The 18,069-nt window shown below is 38.4% G+C and overlaps 18 non-coding genes across 18 annotated transcripts; all 18 read right to left on the reverse strand.

Moving 5' to 3' along the window:
- Positions 1 to 139: 139 nt before the first annotated feature.
- Positions 140 to 211, reverse strand: trnat-ugu. Its single transcript has one exon. It is a non-coding gene; the product is annotated as a tRNA-Thr (tRNA).
- A 391-nt stretch (positions 212 to 602) lies between these two features.
- Positions 603 to 674, reverse strand: trnaa-cgc. Its single transcript has one exon. It is a non-coding gene; the product is annotated as a tRNA-Ala (tRNA).
- Positions 675 to 2,179: 1,505 nt separating this feature from the next.
- On the reverse strand, positions 2,180 to 2,251 carry trnat-ugu. Its single transcript has one exon. It is a non-coding gene; the product is annotated as a tRNA-Thr (tRNA).
- A 391-nt stretch (positions 2,252 to 2,642) lies between these two features.
- On the reverse strand, positions 2,643 to 2,714 carry trnaa-cgc. The gene has a single exon. It is a non-coding gene; the product is annotated as a tRNA-Ala (tRNA).
- Positions 2,715 to 4,219: 1,505 nt separating this feature from the next.
- trnat-ugu lies at positions 4,220 to 4,291 on the reverse strand. Its single transcript has one exon. It is a non-coding gene; the product is annotated as a tRNA-Thr (tRNA).
- Positions 4,292 to 4,682: 391 nt separating this feature from the next.
- trnaa-cgc lies at positions 4,683 to 4,754 on the reverse strand. The gene has a single exon. It is a non-coding gene; the product is annotated as a tRNA-Ala (tRNA).
- Positions 4,755 to 6,259: 1,505 nt separating this feature from the next.
- On the reverse strand, positions 6,260 to 6,331 carry trnat-ugu. Its single transcript has one exon. It is a non-coding gene; the product is annotated as a tRNA-Thr (tRNA).
- Positions 6,332 to 8,066: 1,735 nt separating this feature from the next.
- Positions 8,067 to 8,138, reverse strand: trnat-ugu. Its single transcript has one exon. It is a non-coding gene; the product is annotated as a tRNA-Thr (tRNA).
- An 871-nt stretch (positions 8,139 to 9,009) lies between these two features.
- On the reverse strand, positions 9,010 to 9,081 carry trnat-ugu. Its single transcript has one exon. It is a non-coding gene; the product is annotated as a tRNA-Thr (tRNA).
- A 207-nt stretch (positions 9,082 to 9,288) lies between these two features.
- On the reverse strand, positions 9,289 to 9,360 carry trnaa-cgc. The gene has a single exon. It is a non-coding gene; the product is annotated as a tRNA-Ala (tRNA).
- Positions 9,361 to 10,860: 1,500 nt separating this feature from the next.
- trnat-ugu lies at positions 10,861 to 10,932 on the reverse strand. Its single transcript has one exon. It is a non-coding gene; the product is annotated as a tRNA-Thr (tRNA).
- A 207-nt stretch (positions 10,933 to 11,139) lies between these two features.
- Positions 11,140 to 11,211, reverse strand: trnaa-cgc. Its single transcript has one exon. It is a non-coding gene; the product is annotated as a tRNA-Ala (tRNA).
- Positions 11,212 to 12,712: 1,501 nt separating this feature from the next.
- Positions 12,713 to 12,784, reverse strand: trnat-ugu. Its single transcript has one exon. It is a non-coding gene; the product is annotated as a tRNA-Thr (tRNA).
- A 207-nt stretch (positions 12,785 to 12,991) lies between these two features.
- On the reverse strand, positions 12,992 to 13,063 carry trnaa-cgc. Its single transcript has one exon. It is a non-coding gene; the product is annotated as a tRNA-Ala (tRNA).
- A 1,505-nt stretch (positions 13,064 to 14,568) lies between these two features.
- trnat-ugu lies at positions 14,569 to 14,640 on the reverse strand. The gene has a single exon. It is a non-coding gene; the product is annotated as a tRNA-Thr (tRNA).
- Positions 14,641 to 15,018: 378 nt separating this feature from the next.
- Positions 15,019 to 15,090, reverse strand: trnaa-cgc. The gene has a single exon. It is a non-coding gene; the product is annotated as a tRNA-Ala (tRNA).
- A 1,505-nt stretch (positions 15,091 to 16,595) lies between these two features.
- On the reverse strand, positions 16,596 to 16,667 carry trnat-ugu. The gene has a single exon. It is a non-coding gene; the product is annotated as a tRNA-Thr (tRNA).
- Positions 16,668 to 17,045: 378 nt separating this feature from the next.
- trnaa-cgc lies at positions 17,046 to 17,117 on the reverse strand. The gene has a single exon. It is a non-coding gene; the product is annotated as a tRNA-Ala (tRNA).
- Between the last annotated feature and the right edge of the window lie 952 nt (positions 17,118 to 18,069).

Raw genomic sequence — 18,069 nt, forward strand, 5'->3', positions numbered from 1 at the left:
ACACTTCAAGTATAAGCTCTACCGTAGAGACACATCCCCTTACAATATATTAGCAGGGTTGCCATATTGAGACAACTTGCCTTTTCTTCAAATTCCTCCAGTTAAAGAACCTTTCCATGGTACCAGCTAATTTTCAGTAAGGCACAGATGGGATTTGAACCCATGATCTTCGGTTTACAAGACCAACGCCTTGCCACTTGGCCACCATGCCAATCTATGCTGCAAAATATTTATCAACATTCTGGAAAGTAGTAGTTGTGTAATGTGAATTTGGCACACAAATTAACTCAGTGGAGAACCTTGGGATTGAACCAAGGACCTCATGCATAAATAGCATGCACTCCCCCTCTGAGCTTCCATCCCATTTTATTTGCAGGTAAAATGCAATATTAATACAATGTACTTTTTATATACACCACTCCATTGACTCTACAATGAAATGATAGCAGCAATTCTTAATACAAGTATGGACAGTCATCGAACCCATGAACTTCAGTTTTTGAAAATGATGCAATTGAAGTTGGCAACCATACCACTTCTGTTTCCTGCTGAGAATTTCAACATTCTGGAAAGTAGGAGATGGGCCATTGCAAAGGTTTCAATGGAGAAGCTGGGGATTGAACCCAGGACCTCATACATGCGAAGCATGCGCTCTACCACTGAGCTACATCCCCTTTCTGGGAAAAAGAGAAATGTTTCTTGTTTTTTTAAATTTTACCTTTATATAACCAGGTAAGCTAGTTGAGAACAAGTTTTCATTTACAACTGCGACCTAGCCAAGATAAAGGAAAGCAGCGCAACACAAACAACAACACAGAGTTACAGATGGAATAATAAAGAGTACAGTCAATAACACAATAGAAGAAAAAAAAGAAAGTCTATATACAGTGCGTGCAAATGGAGGTAGGGCAATAAATAGGCCATAGTAGCGAAGTAATTACAATTTAGCAAATGAACACTGGAGTGATAGATGAGCAAATGATGATGTGCAAGTAGAAATACTGGTGTGCAAAGAGCAGAATGTAAATTAAAACAATATGGGGATGAGGTAGGTAGATTGGGTGGGCTATTTACAGATGGGCTATGTACAGCTGCAGCGATCAGTTAGCTGCTCAGATAGCCGATGTTTAAAGTCAGCAGTGTTGCCAACACCTCAGTAAGGAAAGTAGCTATTGGCTGTCCTAAAAGTCGCTAGAAGTTGCTAAAACATGTCATCACCTAATTTGCAGAATTGGCAATGTGCATGTAAATGTGAAGGACACTGTAGGAGTGAGTAATAACATTGTGGGAGAGACAAAAAGTGAGTAAAAAACTCCCTAAATATGTTTGGAACTACAAATGAACTTTCTTCTGTCGATCCTTGTTTTTTTATGATACAATTCCAACCCTCGTCCTTTACCCGGCTGGCTTGAGACCGGCAAAAGTGAACCAAAAGAGACATACTGGCGGAGCGGAGCTACTTAGTTTTTCATGACCTTTTTATTTTATTCTTTGTTTTTAGTTTTTCAGTTTAGTTTTCTTAATTTGTTTTGGTTTTTAACCTTATGGTCCACTTAGGAGCCTAAAACATTTGACATTTTTAACCTTAACATTTAGAAAAAAGAAATGGTATACAATCGACATTAGCAATCTAAATGGACCAAAAAGAGACAATAGAAAAAAATGGCAATGGCAATGTGAGAAAATTACGGTAACTAGTCTGGCTCTAAATCAGGTTAATTGTGTTTTTTTTTTTTGTGTAAGCCAGGGCGGGATCAGCCAGCGGCAGCTTCCCGCATGTGCGATTCATTTGCAGTCTGGACGCAATTGACCTTTTCTTTACACTGTTCTAATGAAAGTACATTTTCATAATATCAGCTAGCTTCCATAAACGTCAAACAAGGATTGAACCCACGTGCTTCAGTTTACAAAAACAGATGACTTAGCACATCTATTTCCTTATTAAAATGTCAACATTCTGGAAAGTGGGAGTTGTGCAAATGCTAATTTAACAACTAAATATACTCATCAGAGAAGTTGTGGATTAACTTCAGACCACATACACTTCAAGTATAAGCTCTACCGTAGAGACACATCCCCTTACAATATATTAGCAGGGTTGCCATATTGAGACAACTTGCCTTTTCTTCAAATTACTCCAGTTAAAGAACCTTTCCATGGTACCAGCTAATTTTCAGTAAGGCACAGATGGGATTTGAACCCATGATCTTCGGTTTACAAGACCAACGCCTTGCCACTTGGCCACCATGCCAATCTATGCTGCAAAATATTTATCAACATTCTGGAAAGTAGTAGTTGTGTAATGTGAATTTGGCACACAAATTAACTCAGTGGAGAACCTTGGGATTGAACCAAGGACCTCATGCATAAATAGCATGCACTCCCCCTCTGAGCTTCCATCCCATTTTATTTGCAGGTAAAATGCAATATTAATACAATGTACTTTTTATATACACCACTCCATTGACTCTACAATGAAATGATAGCAGCAATTCTTAATACAAGTATGGACAGTCATCGAACCCATGAACTTCAGTTTTTGAAAATGATGCAATTGAAGTTGGCAACCATACCACTTCTGTTTCCTGCTGAGAATTTCAACATTCTGGAAAGTAGGAGATGGGCCATTGCAAAGGTTTCAATGGAGAAGCTGGGGATTGAACCCAGGACCTCATACATGCGAAGCATGCGCTCTACCACTGAGCTACATCCCCTTTCTGGGAAAAAGAGAAATGTTTCTTGTTTTTTTAAATTTTACCTTTATATAACCAGGTAAGCTAGTTGAGAACAAGTTTTCATTTACAACTGCGACCTAGCCAAGATAAAGGAAAGCAGCGCAACACAAACAACAACACAGAGTTACAGATGGAATAATAAAGAGTACAGTCAATAACACAATAGAAGAAAAAAAAGAAAGTCTATATACAGTGCGTGCAAATGGAGGTAGGGCAATAAATAGGCCATAGTAGCGAAGTAATTACAATTTAGCAAATGAACACTGGAGTGATAGATGAGCAAATGATGATGTGCAAGTAGAAATACTGGTGTGCAAAGAGCAGAATGTAAATTAAAACAATATGGGGATGAGGTAGGTAGATTGGGTGGGCTATTTACAGATGGGCTATGTACAGCTGCAGCGATCAGTTAGCTGCTCAGATAGCCGATGTTTAAAGTCAGCAGTGTTGCCAACACCTCAGTAAGGAAAGTAGCTATTGGCTGTCCTAAAAGTCGCTAGAAGTTGCTAAAACATGTCATCACCTAATTTGCAGAATTGGCAATGTGCATGTAAATGTGAAGGACACTGTAGGAGTGAGGAATAACATTGTGGGAGAGACAAAAAGTGAGTAAAAAACTCCCTAAATATGTTTGGAACTACAAATGAACTTTCTTCTGTCGATCCTTGTTTTTTTATGATACAATTCCAACCCTCGTCCTTTACGCGGCTGGCTTGAGACCGGCAAAAGTGAACCAAAAGAGACATACTGGCGGAGCGGAGCTACTTAGTTTTTCATGACCTTTTTATTTTATTCTTTGTTTTTAGTTTTTCAGTTTAGTTTTCTTAATTTGTTTTGGTTTTTAACCTTATGGTCCACTTAGGAGCCTAAAACATTTGACATTTTTAACCTTAACATTTAGAAAAAATAAATGGTATACAATCGACATTAGCAATCTAAATGGACCAAAAAGAGACAATAGAAAAAAATGGCAATGGCAATGTGAGAAAATTACGGTAACTAGTCTGGCTCTAAATCAGGTTAATTGTGTTTTTTTTTTTTGTGTAAGCCAGGGCGGGATCAGCCAGCGGCAGCTTCCCGCATGTGCGATTCATTTGCAGTCTGGACGCAATTGACCTTTTCTTTACACTGTTCTAATGAAAGTACATTTTCATAATATCAGCTAGCTTCCATAAACGTCAAACAAGGATTGAACCCACGTGCTTCAGTTTACAAAAACAGATGACTTAGCACATCTATTTCCTTATTAAAATGTCAACATTCTGGAAAGTGGGAGTTGTGCAAATGCTAATTTAACAACTAAATATACTCATCAGAGAAGTTGTGGATTAACTTCAGACCACATACACTTCAAGTATTAGCTCTACCGTAGAGACACATCCCCTTACAATATATTAGCAGGGTTGCCATATTGAGACAACTTGCCTTTTCTTCAAATTCCTCCAGTTAAAGAACCTCTCCATGGTACCAGCTAATTTTCAGTAAGGCACAGATGGGATTTGAACCCATGATCTTCGGTTTACAAGACCAACGCCTTGCCACTTGGCCACCATGCCAATCTATGCTGCAAAATATTTATCAACATTCTGGAAAGTAGTAGTTGTGTAATGTGAATTTGGCACACAAATTAACTCAGTGGAGAACCTTGGGATTGAACCAAGGACCTCATGCATAAATAGCATGCACTCCCCCTCTGAGCTTCCATCCCATTTTATTTGCAGGTAAAATGCAATATTAATACAATGTACTTTTTATATACACCACTCCATTGACTCTACAATGAAATGATAGCAGCAATTCTTAATACAAGTATGGACAGTCATCGAACCCATGAACTTCAGTTTTTGAAAATGATGCAATTGAAGTTGGCAACCATACCACTTCTGTTTCCTGCTGAGAATTTCAACATTCTGGAAAGTAGGAGATGGGCCATTGCAAAGGTTTCAATGGAGAAGCTGGGGATTGAACCCAGGACCTCATACATGCGAAGCATGCGCTCTACCACTGAGCTACATCCCCTTGCTGGGAAAAAGAGAAATGTTTCTTGTTTTTTTAAATTTTACCTTTATATAACCAGGTAAGCTAGTTGAGAACAAGTTTTCATTTACAACTGCGACCTAGCCAAGATAAAGGAAAGCAGCGCAACACAAACAACAACACAGAGTTACAGATGGAATAATAAAGAGTACAGTCAATAACACAATAGAAGAAAAAAAAGAAAGTCTATATACAGTGCGTGCAAATGGAGGTAGGGCAATAAATAGGCCATAGTAGCGAAGTAATTACAATTTAGCAAATGAACACTGGAGTGATAGATGAGCAAATGATGATGTGCAAGTAGAAATACTGGTGTGCAAAGAGCAGAATGTAAATTAAAACAATATGGGGATGAGGTAGGTAGATTGGGTGGGCTATTTACAGATGGGCTATGTACAGCTGCAGCGATCAGTTAGCTGCTCAGATAGCCGATGTTTAAAGTCAGCAGTGTTGCCAACACCTCAGTAAGGAAAGTAGCTATTGGCTGTCCTAAAAGTCGCTAGAAGTTGCTAAAACATGTCATCACCTAATTTGCAGAATTGGCAATGTGCATGTAAATGTGAAGGACACTGTAGGAGTGAGTAATAACATTGTGGGAGAGACAAAAAGTGAGTAAAAAACTCCCTAAATATGTTTGGAACTACAAATGAACTTTCTTCTGTCGATCCTTGTTTTTTAATGATACAATTCCAACCCTCGTCCTTTACGCGGCTGGCTTGAGACCGGCAAAAGTGAACCAAAAGAGACATACTGGCGGAGCGGAGCTACTTAGTTTTTCATGACCTTTTTATTTTATTCTTTGTTTTTAGTTTTTCAGTTTAGTTTTCTTAATTTGTTTTGGTTTTTAACCTTATGGTCCACTTAGGAGCCTAAAACATTTGACATTTTTAACCTTAACATTTAGAAAAAATAAATGGTATACAATCGACATTAGCAATCTAAATGGACCAAAAAGAGACAATAGAAAAAAATGGCAATGGCAATGTGAGAAAATTACGGTAACTAGTCTGGCTCTAAATCAGGTTAATTGTGTTTTTTTTTTTTGTGTAAGCCAGGGCGGGATCAGCCAGCGGCAGCTTCCCGCATGTGCGATTCATTTGCAGTCTGGACGCAATTGACCTTTTCCTTACACTGTTCTAATGAAAGTACATTTTCATAATATCAGCTAGCTTCCATAAACGTCAAACAAGGATTGAACCCACGTGCTTCAGTTTACAAAAACAGATGACTTAGCACATCTATTTCCTTATTAAAATGTCAACATTCTGGAAAGTGGGAGTTGTGCAAATGCTAATTTAACAACTAAATATACTCATCAGAGAAGTTGTGGATTAACTTCAGACCACATACACTTCAAGTATTAGCTCTACCGTAGAGACACATCCCCTTACAATATATTAGCAGGGTTGCCATATTGAGACAACTCACCTTTTCTTCAAATTCCTCCAGTTAAAGAACCTCTCCATGGTACCAGCTAATTTTCAGTAAGGCACAGATGGGATTTGAACCCATGATCTTCGGTTTACAAGACCGACGCCTTGCCACTTGGCCACCATGCCAATCTACGCTGCAAAATATTCATCAACATTCTGGAAAGTAGTAGTTGTGTAATGTGAATTTGGCACACAAATAAACTCAGTGGAGAACCTTGGGATTGAACCAAGGACCTCATGCATAAATAGCATGCACTCCCCCTCTGAGCATACATCCCATTTTATTTGCAGGTAAAATGCAATATTAATACAATGTACTTTTTATATACACCACTCCATTGAATCTACAATGAAATGATAGCAGCAATTCTTAACAATTTCTTGTTTTTTTAAATTTTACCTTTATATAACCAGGTAAGCTAGTTGAGAACAAGTTTTCATTTACAACTGCAACCTAGCCAAGATAAAGGAAAGCAGCGCAACACAAACAACAACACAGAGTTACAGATGGAATAATAAAGAGTACAGTCAATAACACAATAGAAGAAAAAAAAGAAAGTCTATATACAGTGCGTGCAAATGGAGGTAGGGCAATAAATAGGCCATAGTAGCGAAGTAATTACAATTTAGCAAATGAACACTGGAGTGATAGATGAGCAAATGATGATGTGCAAGTAGAAATACTGGTGTGCAAAGAGCAGAATGTAAATTAAAACAATATGGGGATGAGGTAGGTAGATTGGGTGGGCTATTTACAGATGGGCTATGTACAGCTGCAGCGATCAGTTAGCTGCTCAGATAGCCGATGTTTAAAGTCAGCAGTGTTGCCAACACCTCAGTAAGGAAAGTAGCTATTGGCTGTCCTAAAAGTCGCTAGAAGTTGCTAAAACATGTCATCACCTAATTTGCAGAATTGGCAATGTGCATGTAAATGTGAAGGACACTGTAGGAGTGAGTAATAACATTGTGGGAGAGACAAAAAGTGAGTAAAAAACTCCCTAAATATGTTTGGAACTACAAATGAACTTTCTTCTGTCGATCCTTGTTTTTTTATGATACAATTCCAACCCTCGTCCTTTACGCGGCTGGCTTGAGACCGGCAAAAGTGAACCAAAAGAGACATACTGGCGGAGCGGAGCTACTTAGTTTTTCATGACCTTTTTATTTTATTCTTTGTTTTTAGTTTTTCAGTTTAGTTTTCTTAATTTGTTTTGGTTTTTAACCTTATGGTCCACTTAGGAGCCTAAAACATTTGACATTTTTAACCTTAACATTTAGAAAAAAGAAATGGTATACAATCGACATTAGCAATCTAAATGGACCAAAAAGAGACAATAGAAAAAAATCGCAATGGCAATGTGAGAAAATTACGGTAACTAGTCTGGCTCTAAATCAGGTTAATTGTGTTTTTTTTTTTTGTGTAAGCCAGGGCGGGATCAGCCAGCGGCAGCTTCCCGCATGTGCGATTCATTTGCAGTCTGGACGCAATTGACCTTTTCCTTACACTGTTCTAATGAAAGTACATTTTCATAATATCAGCTAGCTTCCATAAACGTCAAACAAGGATTGAACCCACGTGCTTCAGTTTACAAAAACAGATGACTTAGCACATCTATTTCCTTATTAAAATGTCAACATTCTGGAAAGTGGGAGTTGTGCAAATGCTAATTTAACAACTAAATATACTCATCAGAGAAGTTGTGGATTAACTTCAGACCACATACACTTCAAGTATTAGCTCTACCGTAGAGACACATCCCCTTACAATATATTAGCAGGGTTGCCATATTGAGACAACTCGCCTTTTCTTCAAATTCCTCTAGTTAAAGAACCTCTCCATGGTACCAGCTAATTTTCAGTAAGGCACAGATGGGATTTGAACCCATGATCTTCGGTTTACAAGACCGACGCCTTGCCACTTGGCCACCATGCCAATCTACGCTGCAAAATATTCATCAACATTCTGGAAAGTAGTAGTTGTGTAATGTGAATTTGGCACACAAATAAACTCAGTGGAGAACCTTGGGATTGAACCAAGGACCTCATGCATAAATAGCACCAAAAGAGACATACTGGCGGAGCGGAGCTACTTAGTTTTTCATGACCTTTTTATTTTATTCTTTGTTTTTAGTTTTTCAGTTTAGTTTTCTTAATTTGTTTTGGTTTTTAACCTTATGGTCCACTTAGGAGCCTAAAACATTTGACATTTTTAACCTTAACATTTAGAAAAAAGAAATGGTATACAATCGACATTAGCAATCTAAATGGACCAAAAAGAGACAATAGAAAAAAATGGCAATGGCAATGTGAGAAAATTACGGTAACTAGTCTGGCTCTAAATCAGGTTAATTGTGTTTTTTTTTTGTGTAAGCCAGGGCGGGATCAGCCAGCGGCAGCTTCCCGCATGTGCGATTCATTTGCAGTCTGGACGCAATTGACCTTTTCTTTACACTGTTCTAATGAAAGTACAATTTCATAATATCAGCTAGCTTCCATAAACGTCAAACAAGGATTGAACCCACGTGCTTCAGTTTACAAAAACAGATGACTTAGCACATCTATTTCCTTATTAAAATGTCAACATTCTGGAAAGTGGGAGTTGTGCAAATGCTAAACTAACTAAATATACTCATCAGAGAAGTTGTGGATTAACTTCAGACCGCATACACTTCAAGTATTAGCTCTACCGTAGAGACACATCCCCTTACAATATATTAGCAGGGTTGCCATATTGAGACAACTTGCCTTTTCTTCAAATTCCTCCAGTTAAAGAACCTCTCCATGGTACCAGCTAATTTTCAGTAAGGCACAGATGGGATTTGAACCCATGATCTTCGGTTTACAAGACCGACGCCTTGCCACTTGGCCACCATGCCAATCTATGCTGCAAAATATTTATCAACATTCTGGAAAGTAGTAGTTGTGTAATGTGAATTTGGCACACAAATAAACTCAGTGGAGAACCTTGGGATTGAACCAAGGACCTCATGCATAAATAGCATGCACTCCCCCTCTGAGCTTCCATCCCATTTTATTTGCAGGTAAAATGCAAAGTAGGAGATGGGCCATTGCAAATGTTTCAATGGAGAAGCTGGGGATTGAACCCAGGACCTCATACATGCGAAGCATGCGCTCTACCACTGAGCTACATCCCCTTTCTGGGAAAAAGAGAAATGTTTCTTGTTTTTTTAAATTTCACCTTTATATAACCAGGTAAGCTAGTTGAGAACAAGTTTTCATTTACAACTGCGACCTAGCCAAGATAAAGGAAAGCAGCGCAACACAAACAACAACACAGAGTTACAGATGGAATAATAAAGAGTACAGTCAATAACACAATAGAAGAAAAAAAAGAAAGTCTATATACAGTGCGTGCAAATGGAGGTAGGGCAATAAATAGGCCATAGTAGCGAAGTAATTACAATTTAGCAAATGAACACTGGAGTGATAGATGAGCAAATGATGATGTGCAAGTAGAAATACTGGTGTGCAAAGAGCAGAATGTAAATTAAAACAATATGGGGATGAGGTAGGTAGATTGGGTGGGCTATTTACAGATGGGCTATGTACAGCTGCAGCGATCAGTTAGCTGCTCAGATAGCCGATGTTTAAAGTCAGCAGTGTTGCCAACACCTCAGTAAGGAAAGTAGCTATTGGCTGTCCTAAAAGTCGCTAGAAGTTGCTAAAACATGTCATCACCTAATTTGCAGAATTGGCAATGTGCATGTAAATGTGAAGGACACTGTAGGAGTGAGTAATAACATTGTGGGAGAGACAAAAAGTGAGTAAAAAACTCCCTAAATATGTTTGGAACTACAAATGAACTTTCTTCTGTCGATCCTTGTTTTTTTATGATACAATTCCAACCCTCGTCCTTTACGCGGCTGGCTTGAGACCGGCAAAAGTGAACCAAAAGAGACATACTGGCGGAGCGGAGCTACTTAGTTTTTCATGACCTTTTTATTTTATTCTTTGTTTTTAGTTTTTCAGTTTAGTTTTCTTAATTTGTTTTGGTTTTTAACCTTATGGTCCACTTAGGAGCCTAAAACATTTGACATTTTTAACCTTAACATTTAGAAAAAAGAAATGGTATACAATCGACATTAGCAATCTAAATGGACCAAAAAGAGACAATAGAAAAAAATGGCAATGGCAATGTGAGAAAATTACGGTAACTAGTCTGGCTCTAAATCAGGTTAATTGTGTTTTTTTTTTGTGTAAGCCAGGGCGGGATCAGCCAGCGGCAGCTTCCCGCATGTGCGATTCATTTGCAGTCTGGACGCAATTGACCTTTTCTTTACACTGTTCTAATGAAAGTACAATTTCATAATATCAGCTAGCTTCCATAAACGTCAAACAAGGATTGAACCCACGTGCTTCAGTTTACAAAAACAGATGACTTAGCACATCTATTTCCTTATTAAAATGTCAACATTCTGGAAAGTGGGAGTTGTGCAAATGCTAAACTAACTAAATATACTCATCAGAGAAGTTGTGGATTAACTTCAGACCGCATACACTTCAAGTATTAGCTCTACCGTAGAGACACATCCCCTTACAATATATTAGCAGGGTTGCCATATTGAGACAACTTGCCTTTTCTTCAAATTCCTCCAGTTAAAGAACCTCTCCATGGTACCAGCTAATTTTCAGTAAGGCACAGATGGGATTTGAACCCATGATCTTCGGTTTACAAGACCGACGCCTTGCCACTTGGCCACCATGCCAATCTATGCTGCAAAATATTTATCAACATTCTGGAAAGTAGTAGTTGTGTAATGTGAATTTGGCACACAAATAAACTCAGTGGAGAACCTTGGGATTGAACCAAGGACCTCATGCATAAATAGCATGCACTCCCCCTCTGAGCTTCCATCCCATTTTATTTGCAGGTAAAATGCAAAGTAGGAGATGGGCCATTGCAAATGTTTCAATGGAGAAGCTGGGGATTGAACCCAGGACCTCATACATGCGAAGCATGCGCTCTACCACTGAGCTACATCCCCTTTCTGGGAAAAAGAGAAATGTTTCTTGTTTTTTTAAATTTCACCTTTATATAACCAGGTAAGCTAGTTGAGAACAAGTTTTCATTTACAACTGCGACCTAGCCAAGATAAAGGAAAGCAGCGCAACACAAACAACAACACAGAGTTACAGATGGAATAATAAAGAGTACAGTCAATAACACAATAGAAGAAAAAAAAGAAAGTCTATATACAGTGCGTGCAAATGGAGGTAGGGCAATAAATAGGCCATAGTAGCGAAGTAATTACAATTTAGCAAATGAACACTGGAGTGATAGATGAGCAAATGATGATGTGCAAGTAGAAATACTGGTGTGCAAAGAGCAGAATGTAAATTAAAACAATATGGGGATGAGGTAGGTAGATTGGGTGGGCTATTTACAGATGGGCTATGTACAGCTGCAGCGATCAGTTAGCTGCTCAGATAGCCGATGTTTAAAGTCAGCAGTGTTGCCAACACCTCAGTAAGGAAAGTAGCTATTGGCTGTCCTAAAAGTCGCTAGAAGTTGCTAAAACATGTCATCACCTAATTTGCAGAATTGGCAATGTGCATGTAAATGTGAAGGACACTGTAGGAGTGAGTAATAACATTGTGGGAGAGACAAAAAGTGAGTAAAAAACTCCCTAAATATGTTTGGAACTACAAATGAACTTTCTTCTGTCGATCCTTGTTTTTTTATGATACAATTCCAACCCTCGTCCTTTACGCGGCTGGCTTGAGACCGGCAAAAGTGAACCAAAAGAGACATACTGGCGGAGCGGAGCTACTTAGTTTTTCATGACCTTTTTATTTTATTCTTTGTTTTTAGTTTTTCAGTTTAGTTTTCTTAATTTGTTTTGGTTTTTAACCTTATGGTCCACTTAGGAGCCTAAAACATTTGACATTTTTAACCTTAACATTTAGAAAAAAGAAATGGTATACAATCGACATTAGCAATCTAAATGGACCAAAAAGAGACAATAGAAAAAAATGGCAATGGCAATGTGAGAAAATTACGGTAACTAGTCTGGCTCTAAATCAGGTTAATTGTGTTTTTTTTTTTGTGTAAGCCAGGGCGGGATCAGCCAGCGGCAGCTTCCCGCATGTGCGATTCATTTGCAGTCTGGACGCAATTGACCTTTTCCTTACACTGTTCTAATGAAAGTACATTTTCATAATATCAGCTAGCTTCCATAAACGTCAAACAAGGATTGAACCCACGTGCTTCAGTTTACAAAAACAGATGACTTAGCACATCTATTTCCTTATTAAAATGTCAACATTCTGGAAAGTGGGAGTTGTGCAAATGCTAAACTAACTAAATATACTCATCAGAGAAGTTGTGGATTAACTTCAGACCGCATACACTTCAAGTATTAGCTCTACCGTAGAGACACATCCCCTTACAATATATTAGCAGGGTTGCCATATTGAGACAACTTGCCTTTTCTTCAAATTCCTCCAGTTAAAGAACCTCTCCATGGTACCAGCTAATTTTCAGTAAGGCACAGATGGGATTTGAACCCATGATCTTCGGTTTACAAGACCGACGCCTTGCCACTTGGCCACCATGCCAATCTATGCTGCAAAATATTTATCAACATTCTGGAAAGTAGTAGTTGTGTAATGTGAATTTGGCACACAAATAAACTCAGTGGAGAACCTTGGGATTGAACCAAGGACCTCATGCATAAATAGCATGCACTCCCCCTCTGAGCTTCCATCCCATTTTATTTGCAGGTAAAATGCAAAGTAGGAGATGGGCCATTGCAAATGTTTCAATGGAGAAGCTGGGGATTGAACCCAGGACCTCATACATGCGAAGCATGCGCTCTACCACTGAGCTACATCCCCTTTCTGGGAAAAAGAGAAATGTTTCTTGTTTTTTTAAATTTCACCTTTATATAACCAGGTAAGCTAGTTGAGAACAAGTTTTCATTTACAACTGCGACCTAGCCAAGATAAAGGAAAGCAGCGCAACACAAACAACAACACAGAGTTACAGATGGAATAATAAAGAGTACAGTCAATAACACAATAGAAGAAAAAAAAGAAAGTCTATATACAGTGCGTGCAAATGGAGGTAGGGCAATAAATAGGCCATAGTAGCGAAGTAATTACAATTTAGCAAATGAACACTGGAGTGATAGATGAGCAAATGATGATGTGCAAGTAGAAATACTGGTGTGCAAAGAGCAGAATGTAAATTAAAACAATATGGGGATGAGGTAGGTAGATTGGGTGGGCTATTTACAGATGGGCTATGTACAGCTGCAGCGATCAGTTAGCTGCTCAGATAGCCGATGTTTAAAGTCAGCAGTGTTGCCAACACCTCAGTAAGGAAAGTAGCTATTGGCTGTCCTAAAAGTCGCTAGAAGTTGCTAAAACATGTCATCACCTAATTTGCAGAATTGGCAATGTGCATGTAAATGTGAAGGACACTGTAGGAGTGAGTAATAACATTGTGGGAGAGACAAAAAGTGAGTAAAAAACTCCCTAAATATGTTTGGAACTACAAATGAACTTTCTTCTGTCGATCCTTGTTTTTTTATGATACAATTCCAACCCTCGTCCTTTACGCGGCTGGCTTGAGACCGGCAAAAGTGAACCAAAAGAGACATACTGGCGGAGCGGAGCTACTTAGTTTTTCATGACCTTTTTATTTTATTCTTTGTTTTTAGTTTTTCAGTTTAGTTTTCTTAATTTGTTTTGGTTTTTAACCTTATGGTCCACTTAGGAGCCTAAAACATTTGACATTTTTAACCTTAACATTTAGAAAAAAGAAATGGTATACAATCGACATTAGCAATCTAAATGGACCAAAAAGAGACAATAGAAAAAAATGGCAATGGCAATGTGAGAAAATTACGGTAACTAGTCTGGCTCTAAATCAGGTTAATTGTGTTTTTTTTTTTTGTGTAAGCCAGGGCGGGATCAGCCAGCGGCAGCTTCCCGCATGTGCGATTCATTTGCAGTCTGGACGCAATTGACCTTTTCCTTACACTGTTCTAATGAAAGTACATTTTCATAATATCAGCTAGCTTCCATAAACGTCAAACAAGGATTGAACCCACGTGCTTCAGTTTACAAAAACAGATGACTTAGCACATCTATTTCCTTATTAAAATGTCAACATTCTGGAAAGTGGGAGTTGTGCAAATGCTAATTTAACAACTAAATATACTCATCAGAGAAGTTGTGGATTAACTTCAGACCACATACACTTCAAGTATTAGCTCTACCGTAGAGACACATCCCCTTACAATATATTAGCAGGGTTGCCATATTGAGACAACTCGCCTTTTCTTCAAATTCCTCCAGTTAAAGAACCTCTCCATGGTACCAGCTAATTTTCAGTAAGGCACAGATGGGATTTGAACCCATGATCTTCGGTTTACAAGACCGACGCCTTGCCACTTGGCCACCATGCCAATCTACGCTGCAAAATATTCATCAACATTCTGGAAAGTAGTAGTTGTGTAATGTGAATTTGGCACACAAATAAACTCAGTGGAGAACCTTGGGATTGAACCAAGGACCTCATGCATAAATAGCATGAGCTTCCATCCCATTTTATTTGCAGGTAAAATGCAATATTAATACAATGTACTTTTTATATACACCACTCCATTGAATCTACAATGAAATGATAGCAGCAATTCTTAATACAAGTATGGACAGTCATCAAACCCATGAACTTCAGTTTTTGAAAATGATGCAATTGAAGTTGGCAACCATACCACTTCTGTTTCCTGCTGAGAATTTCAACATTCTGGAAAGTAGGAGATGGGCCATTGCAAAGGTTTCAATGGAGAAGCTGGGGATTGAACCCAGGACCTCATACATGCGAAGCATGCGCTCTACCACTGAGCTACATCCCCTTTCTGGGAAAAAGAGAAATGTTTCTTGTTTTTTTAAATTTCACCTTTATATAACCAGGTAAGCTAGTTGAGAACAAGTTTTCATTTACAACTGCAACCTAGCCAAGATAAAGGAAAGCAGCGCAACACAAACAACAACACAGAGTTACAGATGGAATAATAAAGAGTACAGTCAATAACACAATAGAAGAAAAAAAAGAAAGTCTATATACAGTGCGTGCAAATGGAGGTAGGGCAATAAATAGGCCATAGTAGCGAAGTAATTACAATTTGGCAAATGAACACTGGAGTGATAGATGAGCAAATGATGATGTGCAAGTAGAAATACTGGTGTGCAAAGAGCAGAATGTAAATTAAAACAATATGGGGATGAGGTAGGTAGATTGGGTGGGCTATTTACAGATGGGCTATGTACAGCTGCAGCGATCAGTTAGCTGCTCAGATAGCCGATGTTTAAAGTCAGCAGTGTTGCCAACACCTCAGTAAGGAAAGTAGCTATTGGCTGTCCTAAAAGTCGCTAGAAGTTGCTAAAACATGTCATCACTTAATTTGCAGAATTGGCAATGTGCATGTAAATGTGAAGGACACTGTAGGAGTGAGGAATAACATTGTGGGAGAGACAAAAAGTGAGTAAAAAACTCCCTAAATATGTTTGGAACTACAAATGAACTTTCTTCTGTCGATCCTTGTTTTTTTATGATACAATTCCAACCCTCGTCCTTTACCCGGCTGGCTTGAGACCGGCAAAAGTGAACCAAAAGAGACATACTGGCGGAGCGGAGCTACTTAGTTTTTCATGACCTTTTTATTTTATTCTTTGTTTTTAGTTTTTCAGTTTAGTTTTCTTAATTTGTTTTGGTTTTTAACCTTATGGTCCACTTAGGAGCCTAAAACATTTGACATTTTTAACCTTAACATTTAGAAAAAAGAAATGGTATACAATCGACATTAGCAATCTAAATGGACCAAAAAGAGACAATAGAAAAAAATGGCAATGGCAATGTGAGAAAATTACGGTAACTAGTCTGGCTCTAAATCAGGTTAATTGTGTTTTTTTTTTTTGTGTAAGCCAGGGCGGGATCAGCCAGCGGCAGCTTCCCGCATGTGCGATTAATTTGCAGTCTGGACGCAATTGACCTTTTCTTTACACTGTTCTAATGAAAGTACATTTTCATAATATCAGCTAGCTTCCATAAACGTCAAACAAGGATTGAACCCACGTGCTTCAGTTTACAAAAACAGATGACTTAGCACATCTATTTCCTTATTAAAATGTCAACATTATGGAAAGTGGGAGTTGTGCAAATGCTAATTTAACAACTAAATATACTCATCAGAGAAGTTGTGGATTAACTTCAGACCACATACACTTCAAGTATTAGCTCTACCGTAGAGACACATCCCCTTACAATATATTAGCAGGGTTGCCATATTGAGACAGCTTGCCTTTTCTTCAAATTCCTCCAGTTAAAGAACCTCTCCATGGTACCAGCTAATTTTCAGCAAGGCACAGATGGGATTTGAACCCATGATCTTCGGTTTACAAGACCGACGCCTTGCCACTTGGCCACCATGCCAATCTACGCTGCAAAATATTTATCAACATTCTGGAAAGTAGTAGTTGTGTAATGTGAATTTGGCACACAAATAAACTCAGTGGAGAACCTTGGGATTGAACCAAGGACCTCATGCATAAATAGCATGCACTCCCCCTCTTAGCTTCCATCCCATTTTATTTGCAGATAAAATGCAATATTAATACAATGTACTTTTTATATACACCACTCCATTGAATCTACAATGAAATGATAGCAGCCATTCTTAATACAAGTATGGACAGTCATCGAACCCATGAACTTCAGTTTTTGAAAATGATGCAATCATACCACTTCTGTTTCCTGCTGAGAATTTCAACATTCTGGAAAGTAGGAGATGGGCCATTGCAAAGGTTTCAATGGAGAAGCTGGGGATTGAACCCAGGACCTCATACATGCGAAGCATGCGCTCTACCACTGAGCTACATCCCCTTTCTGGGAAAAAGAGAAATGTTTCTTGTTTTTTTAAATTTTACCTTTATATAACCAGGTAAGCTAGTTGAGAACAAGTTTTCATTTACAACTGCGACCTAGCCAAGATAAAGGAAAGCAGCGCAACACAAACAACAACACAGAGTTACAGATGGAATAATAAAGAGTACAGTCAATAACACAATAGAAGAAAAAAAAGAAAGTCTATATACAGTGCGTGCAAATGGAGGTAGGGCAATAAATAGGCCATAGTAGCGAAGTAATTACAATTTAGCAAATGAACACTGGAGTGATAGATGAGCAAATGATGATGTGCAAGTAGAAATACTGGTGTGCAAAGAGCAGAATGTAAATTAAAACAATATGGGGATGAGGTAGGTAGATTGGGTGGGCTATTTACAGATGGGCTATGTACAGCTGCAGCGATCAGTTAGCTGCTCAGATAGCCGATGTTTAAAGTCAGCAGTGTTGCCAACACCTCAGTAAGGAAAGTAGCTATTGGCTGTCCTAAAAGTCGCTAGAAGTTGCTAAAACATGTCATCACCTAATTTGCAGAATTGGCAATGTGCATGTAAATGTGAAGGACACTGTAGGAGTGAGGAATAACATTGTGGGAGAGACAAAAAGTGAGTAAAAAACTCCCTAAATATGTTTGGAACTACAAATGAACTTTCTTCTGTCGATCCTTGTTTTTTTATGATACAATTCCAACCCTCGTCCTTTACCCGGCTGGCTTGAGACCGGCAAAAGTGAACCAAAAGAGACATACTGGCGGAGCGGAGCTACTTAGTTTTTCATGACCTTTTTATTTTATTCTTTGTTTTTAGTTTTTCAGTTTAGTTTTCTTAATTTGTTTTGGTTTTTAACCTTATGGTCCACTTAGGAGCCTAAAACATTTGACATTTTTAACCTTAACATTTAGAAAAAAGAAATGGTATACAATCGACATTAG

Source organism: Oncorhynchus mykiss, unplaced genomic scaffold (assembly GCF_013265735.2).
Source record: "Oncorhynchus mykiss isolate Arlee unplaced genomic scaffold, USDA_OmykA_1.1 un_scaffold_265, whole genome shotgun sequence".
NCBI classification, from domain to species: Eukaryota; Metazoa; Chordata; class Actinopteri; order Salmoniformes; family Salmonidae; genus Oncorhynchus; species Oncorhynchus mykiss.